Consider the following 21666-nt stretch of genomic DNA (forward strand, 5'->3'; position numbering starts at 1 on the left):
ACTATAACAATTGTTTAAAAACTAGATTCAATTTTCTTACAATAATACAATCAAATGTTCGAATTTTTTTATACACTTATAAACAATTTAAATTATACTTATCTACTTATATTTTAAATAGGTAGGTACTATTTTTATTGTATTTGATTACTTAATATTCAAATGAGAACCAAATAACGTTTGTATGAAGAGCACTTTTGGAGCGCATTACAAAATTCTTAACATAAAATTAATATTAATGTACGAGGATACTGTTCTATAATTTTAACTTCGATTCCATCGGCCCTGTGGCGCAACGGATAACGCGTCTGACTACGGATCAGAAGATTCCAGGTTCGAATCCTGGCAGGGTCGCAGTAAATTTTGGTTTTTATTTTTTTTCATCAATTTTACAACTATACTAGATGATACCCGCGACAATGCCCGCCTAAGTGTAGATTTTTTAAATCTGAGGGGTTAGTTTGATTTTTCGGGATAAAAACCTGCTTCCCAGGAATGCTTTATCTGTAACTTTCATCAAGCAAAGCTAGCAGACAGACACACAGGCAGATATACACACTTTCGCATTTGTAATATTAGTATGGACTATTGGATGTTTTCCATGTAGGTAGCGATTTTTATTCTCATTCAATTTGAACATTAATTTATTTTTTAAAACAAAACTAAAAGTTTTGTTTAAAAAATTTAATTGTAGAGGTATCTGCTTCATGTTTGTGGCAGCGGCGTGGGGGCTGTGCGGGTGTGTGGGGCGTTCCCACACTGTAGCCATTTCTACCTGTCGCGTACTGTAGAAAGTTTATGTCTATCAATGTTATCTGTACGAAGTAATAATAATATTTCTTTAACAGCTGTGGTCCCTAGTATTTTAAATAAAGTCATATTATTTATGAATTAAAACTGAAATTTTAGTAACTCCCACTACCTATCCAAGAAAAGTACCTCAGTAGTAGTAGAGAAGTTATGGCGGAACAAAAAAAGCTATACAGCTTCTCTTCATTCTTTTCTTAGTGTAATACCTAGCAGTCGCCGTTCTGTTCAGTAGACAAAATTTCATTTTAATGATGATTCATTTTTTATGATCGCTCTTATTTTCACGTGTTTGGTTATTTTTTATACCATAAAACATATCACGAAGAACATTATGTAGCGTAAATTAAAACGACAAGGTTCCATTGGCTATCAACCTGTCGACGCCTGGCCTATTCGACAAGTCCACACTCTCACCACTTCCCTCGTAAAAATACAATTTTTATGATGGTTTATATTAGAATAGCTAAAGAAAAATTGGTATTTTTACCGCTAAAATATTATTAAAAATATTATTAATAAAAAGTAAGTAGGTAAGTACTTCGATCTTTTATATTGTATCAAATTGTTGATAAACACCAGCGTTTGCTTTTTTGCGTTGTATTTTAAATCGGATTTTGTTGGTGCTTTTAAGTTTTATAGAGTCTTTGAGAACAGGGACGAACTAAAAACGGAGTTTTATTTTTCACCAGCAACCGCCCACGGCTTCAGTCCCGTAGCGATTTCAGGAATTCCTACCTTATTCCTAGTCTAGTTTATGAAGGAAACCTGGGCTTTTTAGGTCGAAAAATTTGGGCTGGGCGTTAATGAGTCAGTCAGTGAGTCAGGATTTTTCTGTTACGCGGCTAAAGTCACAGGTATGCGAGAACTTGATATCATGTTATTATCAGTGATGACTTGACGAACAGGAATTTTAAGAACAAACATAAACAGATAGGTAGATATACGTACTCAAACTTAAAATAAAAAAAATTAAGTGTGAAATGACACCGAGCACTGCAAGTCTCAAGTGGAAACTTTAGAGGAAGGTTCTACTAAGCCCGACAGAGATTTTTAACTGACTGATGGATACTCGTGATTTGAGTTTTGACACCTATGATCTCAATGTTTTTGTTGTGCACAACAGTGCAATACCTAGTCAATTCTCCATATTATATGTGGGTTCGGACTTGCACCTTATATAGGTACACTAGCTGACGCCCGCGACTTCGTCCGCGTGGATTTTGGTTATTAACAATCCCGTGGGAACTCTTTGGTTTTCCTGGATATAAAGTATAGACTATGTCACTCTCCAGGTCTTTGACAAATCCATGCAAAAAATCACGTTACTCCGTTGCGACGTGATTGAATGACAAACCAACAAACCAATAAACCAACAAACAAACACACTTTCGCATTTATAATAAGGGTACTGATATATAGTAGGAGCAGCTGTGCTTTTTTGGTGGCTAATTTAGCTTTATCTTCCAAATTCATTCTATGTACCTAGACCTACCTACTTTGGAATGCATGATTGCATGTAATTAGAAGTCATTCACACACATTTGCTAATGCCTGCAAATTGTCTTCCTCGGTTTCGTCGCCGGCACCGTGGCGCCGGATAGACGACACCTTCGTTTGTTTCTAACTACAACACAATGACCGAGAGTTGCGTACGTACTCAGGATTACGTGACTGCAAGCCTTAGTGATTTCTGTAAATGCAAGTTTGTTGTAAAACGAATAACAATCTTTGTCAGACAAAACTGATCTTTCTTACCTTTATTAATCTTTATGTATTCAAATATTGAGAACCTGCTTATAATAAATATTATTTATCATATTTAGGTAGGTAGGCACCTAGGTACCTATAGGTAACATAACAAGCCACAGAACTCAATGTAAAATAAAATAGTCGTTCAGAATCATGTCGTGTACACCGGAAAAGTCATGTCTAAAAATATGAGATTTTTTAGTGGGACCGGCTCGAGTCTCGTTCGGCTTGTGTTTGCGGTTCACACGGACGTTCTCCTTCATACTTCACACCTCGGCGACCGTTCAAATCTGTTACGTAATCTAAAGTAACGTGTTTTACATAGTTAACTAATAATTAAATATTAAAGCGATGATCTTGAACTAAACATTCTTTAAAAAATTGATAAACTAAAGGTTTTAATTTCACAAAGCCTGGAAAGGCCGCTGGTGGCCTGAGTTGAGAGTGTAAGATTTCATGAGCATGAAAAAACCGGCGAAGTGCGAGACAGACTCGCGCACCGAGGGTTCCGTATTACAGTCGTATTTTTTATATAGATACAACGGGAGCTACATTAGAAGAAGGCTTTTTCTACTGAAGTTTTTTCAAACCCAATACAAATGTTTTATCAAATGTTATAGGTACTGCTAAGTACAATAATATAGGAACAACTTTGCATTATGCATTATCTTCTAATGTAGTCATATCGATCGTCATCCACAGTGGCCGGTTGTATGAACTAATCGACGCGACTGGTGTCTGATTGTCTCATCAGCCCTAATGCATGCACATGGCATTGCATCAGTTTTTCCGCCCTTTCAATAGTACAAATATTAAACCAGTATAATTTGACCTGTTTGCTGACTACATTGTGCATCTGCTACGAACGGTCTTGTAATAGTGGTTATTTATACGAAGCGCGTTGTGTAACGCCATATGGAGTATTAGCGGGACACTTGGGACGTACTGCTGTAAGGATTGGTCCGATTGGGAACAACTGTCAGCTTTTGCGAACAAACATTGTTTTAGGACTCTTCACTTCTCAATGTGCTATACCTACTTGGTAGCGAAATTTTTGTGTTCTTGGAAAGCACGCAACATAGTACTCGTACTTATGTAATTTATCATAGTTTATTTTTTACAAAAAAATAATCTTACCAGTTTCAGCAATGAATATATGTATTTATCTACAATCCTATTTAACGAATGTAGTTATTTACTTTAAGTTGGTAACTAATACTTGAAGGTTTTGATATTATATTAATGTTGTTTCTGATTCGTGGTCCTAAAAACATTCAGTTATTTTAATGGAAAATAGAACTAAGAATACTTTATACTTTTCAAATACAAGTCCGGCTTATCATCATTATCATCTGCAATCCACAAATCCAGGTCATTAGCTTCTGTTCCTCCTTCTTAGATAGTTACATCTAGTTCTTCTCCGCTGCCTTTTCGATATTGTTTCACTATCGACAGGTGCTCAACCGATAGTATCTGTACTACTTATTACGTATTCCGAGCTTCTGCATCCAGTGCGTGATTGCCATTCATATCTGCAACTCTTGCCTCGAGCGTATGTAAGAATGCCTGAAACATGTACACTAACGAATGAAGTAAAGCACCTGAACAATTTTTTTTTGTATCAGCTGAACCGATACGGATTAACGGAATTTTCCAGGGTGACAGTTTGAGCCCTTTGTTTGGCACTTAATCCTCTCAGTATATTACTGAAGGATTCAGGGCTAGGCTATCGTCTTCGCAGGGGGGGTGAGGTCATATCTCACTTGCTTTGTTGGATGATCTCAAACTGTATGCATCTAAACGAACAGAACACATATTGCCGCTAACGTTCACAAAGAAAGCCATAAAATAACCCATCTATCTTAACAACGAAAATGTCCCTTCGAATTTGTGCCTCCATACATTCATATCAGCGACTTAATCAAAACGTGCACTTGTCTCGCCCTCGGGGGACGGGCGGATAGGATGGGGCCGAATATATTCATTTCGCCCGCAATGTTTGTACATTAGAGGTCTCGCCTCGCTACGCATCGTACCCTAGTCCCCGGCTTGACTCTATAGAGTTACTTTTAACGAGGGATGAAGGTGCGTACCATTAAAACTCGTTGGGTGAAAAACTTTAAAGTGAGCTGTGGTAGGGGTATTTATCTTTTAACGAAAACGTCTTGCCTCATGATGGATGTTTTTTTAACAACGCATTCTTTCTCTTGCTCGACTACGGTAAATATGACTGCTACAGTGTCACGATCGCAATCACCTTTGATTGGTTGGCGCTCGCTCACTATTGGCTACAATGTATTGTTGCAACAAGAATACCACAAATTCTGACAATTGAGGTTGTATTAATAAAGATTGATGCAGTTTTCCCGTAATTGACCAGCTGACTTCTTACTCGCTTTCTGATTTCAGTACAAGACCGTGGGTTTTTATTAGAAAATTGTTGAATTTGATTTCGTTTATACTCGAACTACAATGAATCTGCAGACAAGTTAAACGATCAGAATTCGGAACTGCATGGGCTTTTTAAATAAAAACTACAGCTTTCAGAATTTTGACATACCTACGAGTAGGTACATCACTTCTTGGGTGATGAATTTTGAAAGCAGTGGGTGCCATCCACCGCAAGTTTAGCGAAGATAACATTGGTAAGGCCGCCGAGACGGAGGGCGAACCCGAAGCGAAGTAATGAAACCTTTAAATCCCTGGCGCGGAGTCGTAATCCCATGACGAAAACTTATTTTGCGCAGGGGTGCCAGTTGGCCGGAGCTAATGTGGTTTAGTGTTTCATTCCGCACAAATTGTGTTTTTATTCGCGCTTGCGTTGTTTTTTCATCTAATCCCATTATGGAAGTATTTAAAGTAGTTAATTGGTCGCGAGATAGGAAACATGTTTGTTTAATGTAGGTACGGAGTACGGACTAGCTGGCCTTCGTGTGTGATAAGTAATTCATGTTAAATTATCTCGTGTCTGTGTCTGTTTTCCGCTCTAGTTTAAATAAACCGGTCAAGTGCGAGTCAGGCTCGCGCAACGAGGGTTCATATAATATCCCACTCGATATAGTTATCTTACTTCGAAAATTGAAAATACTAATTATTAGTTCATGACCACAATTTAATTTTTTTGTGTGATGTAACCGTTAGTTCACCAAGTCAACCGTTAACCGTAGGTTTTCAGATTTTTACCCGAATTTCTGCTATAAGACCTACCTACCTGCCAAATTTCATGGTTCTAGGTCAACGGGAAGTACCCTGCAGGTTTCTTGACAGACAGACAGACAACAAAGTGATCCTATAAGGGATCCTTTTTTCCTTTTGAGGTACGGAACCCTAAAAACAGAACCCGTAACTTGCTATGTTTGCAGGTGTTCCTATCAGATTCTTGTAAATCTGGTTTGTGTCTAACTCCTACCTACCTGTCACTTTTTCTAGAGATCTCTTGTTTCGTAATTTTTTGCATTAGCAGTTTTGATTATGAATTAATTCGTTCCTACTCCTCATCCTCATCGTCGATTTTCTGACTGACCAATACCTAAATGGCTATTACTGCAACTTGACGATATCATTTTGTTTTATACTAGCTTGGTGTATTTTTGATACACGTCTCTATCAATTGCAATATAAGCGACATCAGTATTTTTCACAGCAGTTAATTCATTTTCCTAATTTAAAACAAATATATTTGGCATCTTGTTTTTGTTTGTTTAAATCTATACCTACCATAAGACGTCCACACAACATGGAAATCTAACCATCTTTTTGCCAATAATTGAGTAAAAATCTGAACATATTTTAGAAGATAAGTAGGATTTGTAAGTTAAAAGAGTTTGTATTTTCTAATGGCATTAAAACGTTCGAGGCATAGCACAACCCTGGCATGAATAGTATGGTATAAAGCTGTACTATATAAGTGTACAGGTAAGTATATCAGCTATGTATTATGTCGCAACCCTGGTAAAATGCAATGCCGTGGGCGTCGCACGTGCACGCGGCTTAATGAGAGCCTGGCCGGCCATCTTCCGACCGATCAATGAGTGGGAAGCTCGTTAGTTTTGTTGTTCTGAGTTATGTTCGTGTAATGCCTTCGTGCAGCTATTTTAATATCAAGGTAGATTGAGAGAGACATTTAGCTTGTAATTTTGCTGCGCCGCGTTGTTAGTTTCCACTCTGTCTACAATGTTATCTTTTGTACCTAGGTAGGTAATAAATAAACCACTACCGCCCGTATGCGAAATAATTTTACACCTATCTATTGTACCGAGATTCAATTAAATACCTACTAATATGAAGATGAATTAGTATCTCTTTAGACTGCCTTAATGCTTGTAGATAGCGTTATCTGCATTCATTTCATATAGCTTTTATAAGTGTTACTTTTAAATTGAAGGAAGAAATATAAAGCATAAATAAAAAATAATTAAACAAAATGCATAAATAATACATTTTCAAAAAAAGGGAAAAGTATTCGCAGTCGGTAGGATTCGAACCTACGCTCCCAGAGGGAATCTGATTTCTAGTCAGACGCCTTAACCGCTCGGCCACGACTGCTACGAAAACTTTTACGAAATTGTACAAGATTTATTATGAGTTACAAATGATCCCCAATACAGTTTATACATACAAAGGAAATAAAAAGAAAATAGTTCCTAACTAGAAATTATATCCTTCCTTCTATTTGTAGGCACAGTAAAACAAGTTAAATGGAGCGGGAAATCTCCGGTTCGCAGAGACGCTTTATGATTATGATGTAGGTACGCAATGCGCATGCGCACGTGTTTAACAGCCAAATTAATTGCTTGCTGGCTGTTGTGAGCACTCCCACTTGTCTATTTCCGTTGAAATCTACATCCTCTGTAATGAGAAACTTGAATAATTATTCTGTTTTATTAGAAAATGGAAATAGTAGGCAGGTAAGTGACTAGGATATAATATTTTAACTCAGGGCCGTCTTCATGATCCATGAAGGCCCCCCTGGACTCGCAGTGTTTGACGTCCTTTCAGAAATGCCAAATATTTTTTTGCAAGCATTAAAAACAAGAGCGCGAGCGAAACCAGCGTGAAATTTTTTGCTTAATTTCCTACTCTTAGTGTGAGATTTTTTATACCCTACATAAGTTTTATGGGAAAGGTAAGTAAGTACTAATTTTCTAGATTCGAAAACGAACAGAAAATAGTCATTCTACAATGGAACACTAGCTGACACTAGCTCGTGTGAAGCGAGCGTGAAAATTTTAGTGTAGTTTTCATAGCCTAAATTGATAACTGAATCATTATGAAAGTGAACAGGAAATCAAAATTTAGTTACTGAATAATATCGCGAACGAAGCGAGGTTTTGAATGTACTTGTTAGATTTGAAAACGAAGATAATAGGTAAGCACCACAGGTACCGAACGATTCAATACCTACCCACTGCAAGAAAATTTTTCTTTCATTCTACAGAGAAACAACCAATCCTATAATATTGTTAACTTTTTCACTATTTAATTTAATATTGGGGCCTCTAACACCGAACTGACAATTATTAATGAATATATTATTTGGGATATCGTTAAAGTTCGAGCCTCAATAGCTCAACCGGTATAGGAGTGGACTGAAAACCGAAAGGTCGACGGTTCAAACCACGCCCGTTGCACTATTGTCGTACCTACTCCTAGCACAAGCCTGATGCTTAATTGGAGAGGAAAGGGGAATATTAGTCATTTAACATTTCTTTAAAAAAAAAAAGCTAATCCTTCTTCTCAAAAGCTAACCCCCCTTAGACTAAAAACCCTGGACGGATCGCACCCTCGATCGTACACACACTGGAATTAATAGTCATAATAGGGGCTTCTTTAGGGGACCGTTCAGACGACATGTGTCATAAATGTCATGTGTGTCATATTCAACCTTTAGCATAAAGTGTTGAATATGACACACATGTCGTCTGAATGGTCCCCTAAACACCTTGACTATGAATACCAGTGTTAGTCCGCCTCTGGTTAAGGTTGGATGAAAATTACATTTAATTAAGCAATTGGGGGGGCCTGCATTTAACCGGGGCCTCTGGGCTCGTCATCACCGCCCACGTGCTCTAGGGTAAATATGGAACCTCTCGTGTGTAATTCAAGTAAAAACTTCAAGCATAGACTTTTTCACAAGTTTTTGTTATCATAGCACTAGGTACCATATAGTTGGTAGAAAGAGCTAAGCAAGAGGGCTTAACCGAAAGCCTTGCTATCTTCCCTTACGTACAGGAAAGCCTATTCCAGTCTGCGATTTCTCAGTCCCCGTGCCGAACATTCCATTCCACAGGAGAAATCACTGGCAAAAACTGTAATAAATACAGCTATTTCGTAATTTCTCGGTATTTAGCCGTTTATGTAAGCTTGTCATGTGCAACGCTGCACCGGGTGGCGAGGCTAAAAATAGAGTTCTATATACGCCATAGATAACGCAGTAGGTATTTGGTACACAATGCACGAGGTGACTGGGGCATCACTTCCGCTGCATGCCTGTCGAGGACGCACTACAGATATGCATTACTTAGTCCGTAATAGGTTGAGATGGCAATCGCGGTATGAGGCGGGGGGACGTACGCCCCGCACAACCGCGCGTCATCTGCTCCCACCCGCTCGGGGTTAGCGTGGGGGCTGTGCGAATGTGCGGGGCGTTCTGTCCCCGATTGCCATCTCGACCTGTCGCATACTATACCTATTTGAATGAAAAACATGCAATGCATAAGCCGAGATAGCCTACTGGTTAACAGGTCCGCCACATACATCACGCCGGGCACATCTCTAACTTTTCAGAGTTATGTACGTTTTTAAGCAATTAATATCATCACGATCAACCCATTGCCGGCTCACTACAGAGCACGGGTCTCCTCTCAGAATGAGAAGGGGTTTGGCCATAGTCTACCACGCGGGCCAAGTGCGGATTGGCAGAGAAATTACAATATGGTTGTAGGTATTTGGATCGATGATTTGAGCTGAAAATAATAACACTCACTCCTAACGGAGTACGGATAACTCCGCGAGCTTTATACAATGTTAGTTGATTCTATATCCATACTAATCCATACTAATATTATAAATGTGAAAGTGTGTCTGTCTGCTTGTCTGTCTGTCTGCTAGCTTTTCATGGCCCAACAGTTTAATAAATTTTGATGAAATTTGGTACAGATTACTTACATCCCGGGAAAGGACATTTAGGCTACTTTTTATCCTGGAAAATCAAAGAGTTCCCACGGGATTTTTAAAAACCTAAATCCATGCGGACGAAGTCGCGAGCATCTTCTAGTGTATAATTAAAACACAAACTGTAGGTGTGTTTCCGACCAGGCGAGGTCTATATAGAACCAGTGGCGTGCAGGTCATAAAGGCATAAATGCAGTGCTTACCCCAGTTGTAATGGCTCAATGCATATTTTTCATTATGACCTGCCAGTAAACAGGTTTTCACCTAACTAATGCCTACCCTGGCTTCAAACCCTGTGCACGCCACTGCTCGTTATGTTAGAAACGTAACTGGAGCTTGGTGCTCGACAGATGGTAATGCTGTGACTGTCTTCATGTGAACGAAGTGAGTAAGGCTCTCGGAGTTCCAGTGATCAGCAGGATTTTCGACTGCGTTCTAAATTTGATTAGGTACTGTTCCAAGTGGCAGCTGCGAGGTTTTTCCAAATGGCATCGGCGAGATGATAGTAAAGGTTGCACGCCTCTACAAGAGCACAGACAGCTGGGTTGCAGGCTACTGGAACCAAAACAGACTTGATCCGTTGGAATGAGTTCACAGACATAACTTCACCGGAAAACGATTTCGTAGGATCTCTTACTCATGTAGCTACTTATATATTTCATATTAAGTAGGTATATAGTTCGGACCTAACCAAAATTAAAATCGTATAGGTACGTTTGGTAGAAGACAAAGATCACATGAAAATTTTCTAGTGACTATAATATTAGCTGTTCTATTAAATCTAGTCAGTATTACAAAACGTGGTGCTGAAAGTGGCTGAAACCCAACACAACATTGTAATGCTCGCCAAATAACTGTAAAGTGTAAACATGAACAATTCATTACACGTTCGATGCAGTTGCTATTACGGCCCTCTGTTTTCATAACACTTGCAAGTTTATGTAACTACTACTAGTTGATGCCCGCGACTTCGTACGCGTGGATTTAGACTTTCAAAAATCCCATGGGAACTCTCTGATTTTCCGCGATGAAAAGTAGCCTATGTCACTCTCCAGGTCTTCTACTATATCCATGCAAAAAATCAGGTCGATCCATTGCTCCGTTGCGGGTGATTGAAGGACAAACCAACAAACCAATAAACCAACAAACGAACACACTTTCGCATTTATAATAATTGGGTAGTGATATGGGTAGTGGTTTGAATCCAGATAAGAGAGCTTTTAATAGGAATTAATTTTTCTATACGATTTTTATATAGTTTTAGAAAGGGATGTAGCGAAGAGGTTATCATTGACTTATCTCACAGTTTTATAACCATATTTTTAATTGCCAAACTGGAAATTGGCCGGAAACGGCCACCGCACCGCACCGGACCGGAAAAGGCTGACAGATTCTATCAGCAAGCAGAGTGTAAGAATATTTTTTTAAGTCAAAATGCACAACTTTAATCACTTTTATGATTATTTTCTTATTATATTACTAGATAATGCCCGCGACTTCATCCGCGTGGATTTATACATTTTTCAAAATACCGCGGGAACTCTATGATTTTCCGGGATAGAAAGTAGCCTATGTGTTAATCCAGGGTATAATCTAGGTCTCCATTCCAAATTTCATCCAAATCCGTTCAGCCGTTTTTGCGTGATTGAGTAACAAACATCCAAACATGCACACTTTCACATTTATAATATTTACTATTATACTACAGTGTATCTTACATATACAACTACTCGGTGATCTCATACTATCCATAGTCCGCGACAAGTCGAGATGGCAATCGGGGTATGAGGCGGGGGGGAAGCCCCGCACACTCACACGTCACCCGCACAACCCCGCATCGGGTTAGCGCGGGATTGTACGGACACGTGCGGGTGTGCGGCGCGTTCCCTTTCCGATTGCTATCTCAACCTGTCGCGTACTATACCTACTCGTAAACACGCAGGGTAAGTCAAGACCCGAGGGAAATATGGGTGTAGTTGCCCTTTACACTCTTTGAACATTTAAAAAGTACCGTCAGTTTCACTCACCCCGACCTTTGTGCATATTTGATACAGTTTTGGACTTTTGATAGGTAGATACAAGCCTTATAGATATTGAATAATAAGAAATGTATGAGAGGGTGCATATCGATTATTTTACGACTATAAAGCTATAAGAAATAAATAAAACATAAATTTCTTATTGATTTCTTATTGGTATGATACGCATTTCGATATTTTAATATAATATTCATATTGTTTTTATTTTATGTTTCGGAAATTTCTACACAAGAGTTCAGGAACTGGGTATTGGACAGGTGTAAGAAAAACTTACGATTTATCAAGATGTGGTAGGTATGTGCTTAATTTTCCGTTGAACTAAGTAGGTAATTGTATGTCGAATGTTTGAAGATTTTAAAGTTTTATTAGTCAAGTCAAGATATTATTCAGAAGATCAATAATTATGGTAGGTATACCTACTAGCTATTTAGTATTATGAGGAATTGTAAGTACCTACTTACTAAGTGTAGATATAATTATCCTTATTTTCCTACTACATAATATAGATATTAAATGCAAAGTAGGTATCTGTCTAGTAGTGTTTGTGTAGTTCACGGCATATCAGTGAATCGATTTTGACGAAATTTGGTGCAGAGGTAGCTTACATCCGGGAATGGACAATGGATATTAGGCTACTTTTTAACCGACTTCAAAAAAAGGAGGAGGTTCTCAATTCGTCGGAATCTTTTTTTATCCAGGAAAATCAAAGAGTTTGAAAAAACCTAAATCCACGCGTACGAACTTACGAAGTCGCGGGCATTATCTAGTAGGTTTTTTAAAATCTGATATTTTAAGGGGCTTTTATATGTCAGCCACATAGTTCGATATGTAATTTATATGAGGTCGATAGATAGTCGGTAGGACACGAAGTTCACCCCTTAGGCCAAATAGGTTTTGAAACAATATGAATAATAGAGAGGAGTAGAGTTTCGTGAAAGGTTAACGTAAAGTAGAGAGGGGACCTTAAAATTCTAATAGGTAAGTATTTGATTATTATTTACCTACTGCCAATATTTTCATGCGCTAAAAATAGGGCAATTTATGGAAAACTTGATAAGGAACCTACCTAATTTCGTCATTAAGGATAAAAATACATCAATTAGACATTAATGAACGTATGTGCGTATAGTATAGGCACCTATAGTCCGCGACAGGTTGCGATGGCAATCGAGGTATGAGGTGGGGGCAGTGGCGTGCACAGAAGTTCAAGCCAGGGTATGCATTTAGGTATGAACTTATTTTACGGCAGGTTATAATGAAAAATAAGCATTGATTTATTACAATGAGGGTAAGCAGTGCGTTTATGCTTCTATGAGCTGCACGCCACTGGGTGGGGGGATGCCCCGCACACCCGCACGTCACCCGCGGTCACCAGCACCGGGTCAGCGCAGGGGCTGCGCGGGTATGCGGGGCGTTCCCTCCCCGATTGGCATTTCAACCTGTCGCGTATATACATAACTTAATAGGTATGTCGTTTGTTCGTCGTGCGTCATCGCTTGATTATTTAGAAGTTAAAGTACCTAGATAGCAAAAACAACGAAAGAAGATAGGTATCTTCATGTTGTCTTCCAATTTAAGTAGGTACGTACGCAGTAGTCGCCTCGGTTCGTGGTAGATAAGACTTATCACATTATCAGTATCTATGGCTATAGTGCTTGAGTTTCTCATTGTGAATTAGGTACGTTTAGTGCGTTTGGTGCGTCCACCTGTCAGACGGAGATTAAGTTTACAAGTGCCGAAATGGAGTGTTATTGTCTTAGTGCATTTATGATAAACATAAAAATGCGATAAAGAATGAACTTTCTGTGCTGACACGCTACAAGAACGCTAAAAGTTTATAAGTACTTAATTACTTGCTAATATTATCAGTTATCACCATTAAATTTTGACTTGAGTGGAAGTCATCAAAATTCACCTTACAGCTCTCTGAATAGATGTAGGTACTTACTCAGACCTATAAGTGCTAATCCATACCTACCTATCTACTAATATACTACTATATACTATAGTACTAGACTGGCAACCCGCCCCGGCTTCGCACGAGTAGCTTATTAAGTTATTGCAATTTTCGTAAAGATCTCTATTTTAAAAAATATAGCCTATGTCTTTAACAACGTAGCTTTCTACTGGTGAAAGAATTTTCAAAATCGGTTCAGTAGTTCCAGAAATTACTTCCTAGAAAAAAACTTACTTTACCTCTTTATAATATTAGTAGGTACTAAGTAGGTACCTATTTCCTTTTTTAAACTTGGGCTTGGCTGCAATCAGACGTGGTGGCAAGCGATTATGCAGCCTAAGATGGAGCGCGCTTGCCTAGAAGATGTCTATTCACTCTTGACTTGAAGGTACCCCTATTATAATTGGAGGGGAAAACTGATGCTGGAAGGGTCTTCCAAATCTTAGCGGTTCGAATTAGAAATGGGGAGGCAAATCGCTTCGTATCCGTGGAGTTTCGACTACGTACGGGTGCAGGCCTTGCCGATGCCTTGCGGTACGATAGTAGAAAGGTGCAGGAGGAACCAGGTCGAAAAGTTCTTCGGCACACTCTCCGAAATATATCCTTTTAAAACAGACAGGCAACTTTGCGCCGATGTTCCAAACTTTAAAGTTTAGAATTGACCAGCGCTTCGTCACCAATGAGTCTTCTAGAGACGACGGTCCACCGAATCCAATGCATCAAGCACCATGACACTTGACAGAGCTATCCTATAAATGGCTGTAGTACTCCGTGCACGATCGAATTTGTGTTTGGTACAGGGTAAGAAGCTGTTCCGGCGTGAAGTACCGTTTGACTTTGTTGAGGATGCCAAGTTTTCTTGCCAGCAGTTGTTATTCTAAGTTGCCAGCAGTTTTTGCTTTGGATTCGATGCACTGTTCAAAGTTGAGATTGAACGATATGTTGATTCCTAACACCTCGATATAATACTTTTTTACAATATTGTTATAGATTTAGCTATGATACGAGTAAACACCGCAACGTCTGCTAAGTTATGTAGCTATACCTCTTGTTGCAGTTGCGGTACTTACTCAATGTAACAGAGTTACAACTACGATACAACAAAGTTGCTTTAACAACCCAAATAAGGATAACTTTGCATTGGATATCTTACATGATAAGTAATTGCGGACATGTTAAACGACATGAAACGTAGCGTTTGTCTTGTACACAGCTCCCTGCAATGTAAGCGTTTCACATTGTAGTAAAATCGACAGCAACATGTGGCATGCTGGGAAAACGACTAGCATAATCGAATAGGATACTTATTTAGCTTGGTAGTTAGAATAAATTGAAATTTAAATAAAATAATTTAAATATATTTGACGCTGTGACAAAGTTGCTTGGAAGCAACCGCCCCACGAGATGGTGTAGTCATGTAGTGTATTGATGCATATTACTTTTTTTTCAGTAACAATAGCGAGCAAACGAGCTACCTGATGTTAAGTGATAAGCACCGCCCATGAACATTTTCAGCACCAGAAGAATCGCCAATGCGTTGCGGGCTTTTCAAGAATTTGACGAATGATGCAGCAACGGTGATGCCATCCACTAGTTAAAAGATGCAGCAGCAGTACGCTCAATCAAAATTGCCGGCGCACGTGGGTTACCTGTTTGCTTTTCACCTAACATTGTATGAGAAAGTTGAGAGGCACGATGATTTTCACTGATATAACGCGCGCGAAAAGCGTTAGGAAAAGTGTTTACTATATCAATAAAACTAGGTAATGGCAAGACAAACTGTAGGTCGATTTCATAAAACCTGCATCAATCATTATTACAATATGAATTGTTGTGATTGGCTGAATTCTTGTCGCAACAACGCATTGTAGCCAATAGTGAGTGAACGTCAACCAATCAGAGGTGATTGCGATCGTGACATTGTAGGTGTCATTCTACCGCAAATAATAATCGAGCAGCATATATAATACGACGTTTTGAGCGTACAAATATTAAATTATGTAGTAATCACCCTCTTACGTTTGTATGAAGAAAGTACCGAACTGCGCCCTCTTAAAACCTTATTTTCCCTACAAGCAATTTAGCAAACTCGATCATGGTTACAATATCTATTATGCCATCTCGTGAAATTCTCGTGTTTTTCCACAGGGTTTTCAATAAAGCTATTACTTTAAATTGATGTTAACATGAAAAAAATGACAATTACCTACCTGTCTTTGAATACAAAAGCCATTATTAAAAGTTTATCAAGCTTTATACCGCTAATTAAAATTTAAAAATATCTTAATGCGTAGGTACTTACACATTGAAATAATAGCGTGGATTAATTAATTAACACGATTAAAATATAAAATAAAACATGGAAAATTCCAGTGTTATTCGGGAAAACGTTTTCAATTGCCATATGTTTTGTATGATAATACCTATTTATGTCCATGTATAAATAATTATTAGGTATATACCGGTATAGGTATAATGACTATTGAGGTAAAAATAATTAATTATATTGTTTTGTTCGCATATTTTTAGATCGGTAGGATTAGGAATGTGGAATTAGGTGGTAAATAGGTACGAGTTCAATTTATTTCTTTGATAGAAGGTGCATATCATAGATTGTATATTTTAGAGCAGTGATAGCCTAGTGGCTAAAATGTCGGCCTCCTATTCGAAAGTATGGGGTTCGATCCTGGGCACACCTCTAAGTATTGTAATAAATATCATTTGCTTTAATGGCAAAAGAAAATATCGCGAGAAAATATTCTTGCCTGAGAGAGATTTTTCGTACTTGAATTGATTTTATAACAAATGAAAACTTAGTACATTGCACCTACCCGTACTCGTATGTATGCTTTTAGGCTTATATATCCTGTTATCAGTATTGTTATCAGCGTCAGTGTGCTCACACCTAGCAAGTGCAAACACCTGCTGAGACCACCTGTCGCATATACCGTTATATCTTAGAAACCAGTGATTATGATACGGCACGATAAAGAACAATATGTGATATTTCCGCATATTAACGGCGGTCTCACCGTCAGTCGCTCCATACATACGTAGTTTGTTTGCAATGAAACAGATCAAATCTGTATGGCGCAATATGCACCACCCGCCCTCCCACTGCTAAACATGCAGGAAAAGCCAGCTACCAAGCAAGCAATACGCGCCACCACCACGCAGCACCACACAAATTCCAAAACACACTCAGCGCACTTGTAAGGTCTCCTGAGGATGCTCTGGTGTCGAGGCGAAACGTGCGTCGTTTGGGATTTGTGTGGTGCTGCGTGGTGGTGCTGCGTATTGCTTGCTTGGTGGCTGGCTTTTCTGCATGTTTAGCAGTGGGAGGGCGAGTGGTGCATATCGCAGGCTGCATGTTGCACCATACAGATTTGATTTGTTTCAGCGAATTATAGCAAATTAAGCTTTTAGTTGGTTGTATATAATGGATTTTCGCAAAATAACGCCTGCTTGTATACAACAGTAGTTTGTTTGGTTTGGTTCTCATTTAAATATTAACCAAACAAACTCCATGCAATTTTGTAGTTACACGTTCTAAAAACTAATAGGTATGATTGTCTGTGGTTTGCCAGGTTTCCAAAAAAATTACCAGTTCCTAGCGAACCTATATTTACAAAATTACATTGTGTTTGATTAGGTAGTAGGTATAAGTCCCGCAAATTGCCATTGCGCTGGAACCATGTCTCATTAACATGGAAATGACGTCATTTTGACGTCAGCCGAAATAAAAATATAGATACCATCAGCTCGAAACTTCAGTCTAGTGCTGACGTCACTAAAATTGCGACTACGCGCATTAGCAATTTGCGGGACTCATATTTAAATGGGAGCCAAACTGCGTTTGTTTGGAGCGCAGTACGAATAAACCCCTCATAAAGGGCTACGAAGTGGCCGGCAACACAATATAGCTTAGAGCGTGAATAAATTAAACATTACGAAGCACGCAGAACAAGCTTTAATGACGTTGATAAGTTACACACTCTATTGAGTCTATGCTGTCTATACTTAATATTATAAAGATGTAAAGTTTGTAACTTTGTTTGTAGGAAGTAATCTCTGGAACTACTGAACCGATTTTGGAAATTCTTTCGCCATTAGTAATCTACACTATTCCTGAGTGATATAGGATATCTCGACCTGTCGCGAACTATAATATATGTATAACTTGGATAGGTACTGCCACGGAGGAGATCCTTGGGAACTGCATAAGTAAAAGTTAGGTTACCTAGGTTAAGTAAATTTTTGTCTACATAATCTATCTACTTATATCTACTAATAAATAAAAGTGTCTGTCTGTAATTTCGAAATACCTTCCTCACAAATTATGGGAATTTGAACTGTACCTACCTATAACCTACCATAACTGAATCAGACGTTTTTAAAAATTTTATGTAATTTTTTTTTATAATAATAAAATAAATAAATAAACTTTTATTTCAGGCATAAGTACACCCATAATTGTGTGTTAGTACAGAAACAACTTCTTAACCTATGTTAGTACCTACTTATTACTAGCTTAAACTTAACTTAACAACTAATTCTACTAAAATTAAAACTAATCCTATTTATAATGCCCGAGGGGGTCTCTTTGCACCTATGTGCGCACCACTCCAGCACCTCCAGAGAGAGCTATCCAATTTCGTGGACAATGCGCTGAGGAGAGTGTTGGTACTCCTCAACAGCCTGCTCATCATGGACGCGGCACGTTTGCGCATGATCGCGTAGAAATCATCCACGCGAGCATCCGCAAACATTGCCGACGCACTGCAGTGGCGAGGCTTCCTCAACACCGCCCTCAGCACATTGTTGTATTGAACGCGCAGGGCACTGTAGGTCCGCTGCGTGTAGTTCGTCCACAGACTGCACGTATAAAATGATGTGGCAGTAAGCCCTAAATAAGGTCAGCTTTACCTGTCCAGTACATCGCGCAAATCTGCGGGCCAACATATTGCCTCGGACCGACAGAGCCCGGCGCTCACGTTCCATGTCACGGTCGTCCCTCAGACTGTCGGTTACTACATGTCCGAGATACTTGAACTCAGTCACTTGCTTCAGGGGATTACCACATAGTTGTATTTTTGGTTTAAAAGTAGTTATTTTGTTTTTTCCCCTGAAAACAAGGAACACACTTTTATTAGAGTTGTAACTGAGTCCATTCATCCCGGCATACTCCTCACAGAGTTGCAGCAACTTTCTAAGACCCCCGACTAAGGGGCTCAGCAGAACCATGTCGTCCGCGTAGCTAAGATTGTTCATGCTTACGCCATCAATTTTAATCGATAGAGAATCTCTGCGACATTGTCCCATAAAAAAATTGGATTCCAACTCCTTAATCCTTATGCTGTATGGGACCTGATCACCAAAACTGATGGGATTTAGAAACTAAACTAACGAAACGAAACTAAGTTATTGATATTGGAGGTAGGTACATACCAAGTAAAGACTTTTTGAACTTGAGGGCCCAACTCCTCAGTCCTGATGCTGTAAGGAATTCCATTCCTAAATTGTGGTGATCCCAAGAGATTTTTGACAGAATCATGCGTTTAAATGTTTTTATGAAATTTGGTACTAAGTTACCTTGCATCCCGGGGATGGGCTTCTACGGATAGGCTACTTTTTGTCCTGTAAAATCAAAAGTTCCCACGGGATTTTTAAAAACCTAAATCCACTCGGGCGAAGCTGCGGGCATCAGCTAATAAATAAAAGCGGTAATAGCGACGGCTTCCTAGTCGGGGGTACAAGATTCGAACCTGGGCACGCATCTCTAAATTTTCAGAGCTATGTGCGTTTTGACTTTAATTCAATTTTATCACTTGCTTTACGTATCACGTCTACGTTGAAGGAAGACATCGCGAGGAAACCTGCATGCCTGAGAGTTGTCCGTAATATTCTCAAAGGTGTATGAAGTCTGCCAATATGCACTTGGCCAGTGTGGTGGACTATGGCCAAACCCTTCTCATTCTGAGAGGAGACCCGTGCACATTAGTGAGCTGGCGATGGGTTGATGATGATGATAATGATGATGAATATTAGTATAAAGAGATAAAGTTTGTAAGATTGGATATAAGGGGGATTTCCTAGATTACGAGTAAGAACTAATGATCCGATTTTGATTTCTGGTATCTGTAACGTATCTATAGTTAGGTAAATGGATAAGGTCAGTAACGTCTTAATCTTGGTATAATAATTATTATAAAATAAAATAAAATAAAATAATATAAAAATCTTTTTTATTCGTATAAACTTTTACAAGTACTTACGAATAGTCGGATGCATCTACCACTGGTTATGATGAACAAGGGTAATTAATTATTGCATTTCTATTTTGGTACAATAATATTATGTTTACTTAAAGGTGACCTCAATTATTAATTTGCAACTATGTAGGTTGCAATTAGATACCTAGGTACCGTTAGATAGATGTTTTGCATCACTAAGTATCAGCTGCATGAGCTATTTTCCAATAAACACTTGCAGAGAAGAAAAGAAATAACCTTCATGACCTACCCTTATATGCGAAATAAATACGAAAGAGTGTTTGTTTGTTGGTTTCTTGATTTGTTGGTTTGTCCATCAATCATGTCGCAACCAAGCAACGGATTAACGTGATTTTTTGCATGGGTAAAGGCCTCGAGAGTGACATTACTTTTTAAACCGGAAAATCAAAGAGTTTCCATGGGATTTTAAAAACCTAAATCCACGCAGACGAAGTCGTCTATGTCACTCTTCAGGTCTTTAACTACTTATATATCCGTGCAAAAATTCATGTTGATCGCGCCTCTTTACCGCCCTCTCCACTTCTGTCCCGCTGGCAAGTTGCATAGGTAGGTACCTACCGATTTATATTGATCGATTCTGTGAAAGTCCCGTCAAAATAGGTTCAGCCGTTCCAAAGATTAGCACGTTCAAACAGACAGACAGACAGACAAGAATTTAAAAAATGTTTGATTCAGTTATGGTACACTTCAACTAACAATATGAGCTAGGTTTTTCGAAATTACAGGCAGACACTTCAACTTTATTTATTAGTAATTTAGTATATATTTTTAGCACTCAGAAGCGGAAAATATTAAAAAAATACAAGGTCAAGACAGCTAAATCCAATTTACTTTCATATCGACATAATTTTAAACAATAAGTCAATAAAACATCACATACAACCGTTAATAACTTTAAAACAAATATAAAAACAATCAGAAGAATACAAAGAATAATGTCAGCAAACTTACTGCGTATAATGCCAGTACCACAACCTTCTCGCTCGACGAATCAATTGCGAATCTCCTGAGTGCGTTGTTGTTTCGGATCTTGTTGTTTCGGATTGACTATGCTGCGTAGGCCCTATGGGCCGCTACAGCGTCACCGGGGGGGTTGGCGAGCGCAAAGCTCCGCCTGGGGGTGAGCCCTAGGGCTCGAAGAAATAATTCGAGAGGTCGGGGGGCAACGTCCTCCTAAGGGCGCCTCCTGTGAGGCTCGGACCACGGCTTAGGATGACGTTGGGATGGGTGGAGTTGTCGGTTTTGTTGGTTAGTCCGTACGCCCCCGAGGCCGTGGCGTGAGCCCACGTCCGGGTGACGTTAGAAATCGGGGACCTCGTCTTCGCCGGCGAAGACGCTGTGATGAGGTTGAATTGTGTATCCCTACGAGATAGGGTGCATTGTCGGTCATGATTTGATCGTCGGGGTCGTTAAGGACGTGCTTAGGGCGTCTTTTATCTGGGGGGTCGTTTCGGTCAGGGGTGTAAGTCGCTGCCTCAACTATTAGGGGGTTGGGGTGTCTAATGGCTTTCTCAAAATAATTTTTGGAAAGCTGTTTAAAGTAATGAGCTATTGTCGGGAGTTGGAGGTCTCTGTGGAGGTCCACGTTGCGCATGTACCACGGGGAGTCAGTGGCCGTACGCATAAACTTATTCTGTAGGACTTG

General features: G+C 39.1%; 2 non-coding genes across 2 annotated transcripts; one reads left to right on the forward strand and one right to left on the reverse strand.

Moving 5' to 3' along the window:
- Positions 1 to 281: 281 nt before the first annotated feature.
- TRNAR-ACG (transfer RNA arginine (anticodon ACG)) lies at positions 282 to 354 on the forward strand. Its single transcript has one exon. It is a non-coding gene; the product is annotated as a tRNA-Arg (tRNA).
- A 6668-nt stretch (positions 355 to 7022) lies between these two features.
- On the reverse strand, positions 7023 to 7104 carry TRNAS-AGA (transfer RNA serine (anticodon AGA)). The gene has a single exon. It is a non-coding gene; the product is annotated as a tRNA-Ser (tRNA).
- Positions 7105 to 21666: the final 14562 nt, after the last annotated feature.

This window comes from Maniola hyperantus, chromosome 14 (assembly GCF_902806685.2).
Source record: "Maniola hyperantus chromosome 14, iAphHyp1.2, whole genome shotgun sequence".
NCBI classification, from domain to species: Eukaryota; Metazoa; Arthropoda; class Insecta; order Lepidoptera; family Nymphalidae; genus Maniola; species Maniola hyperantus.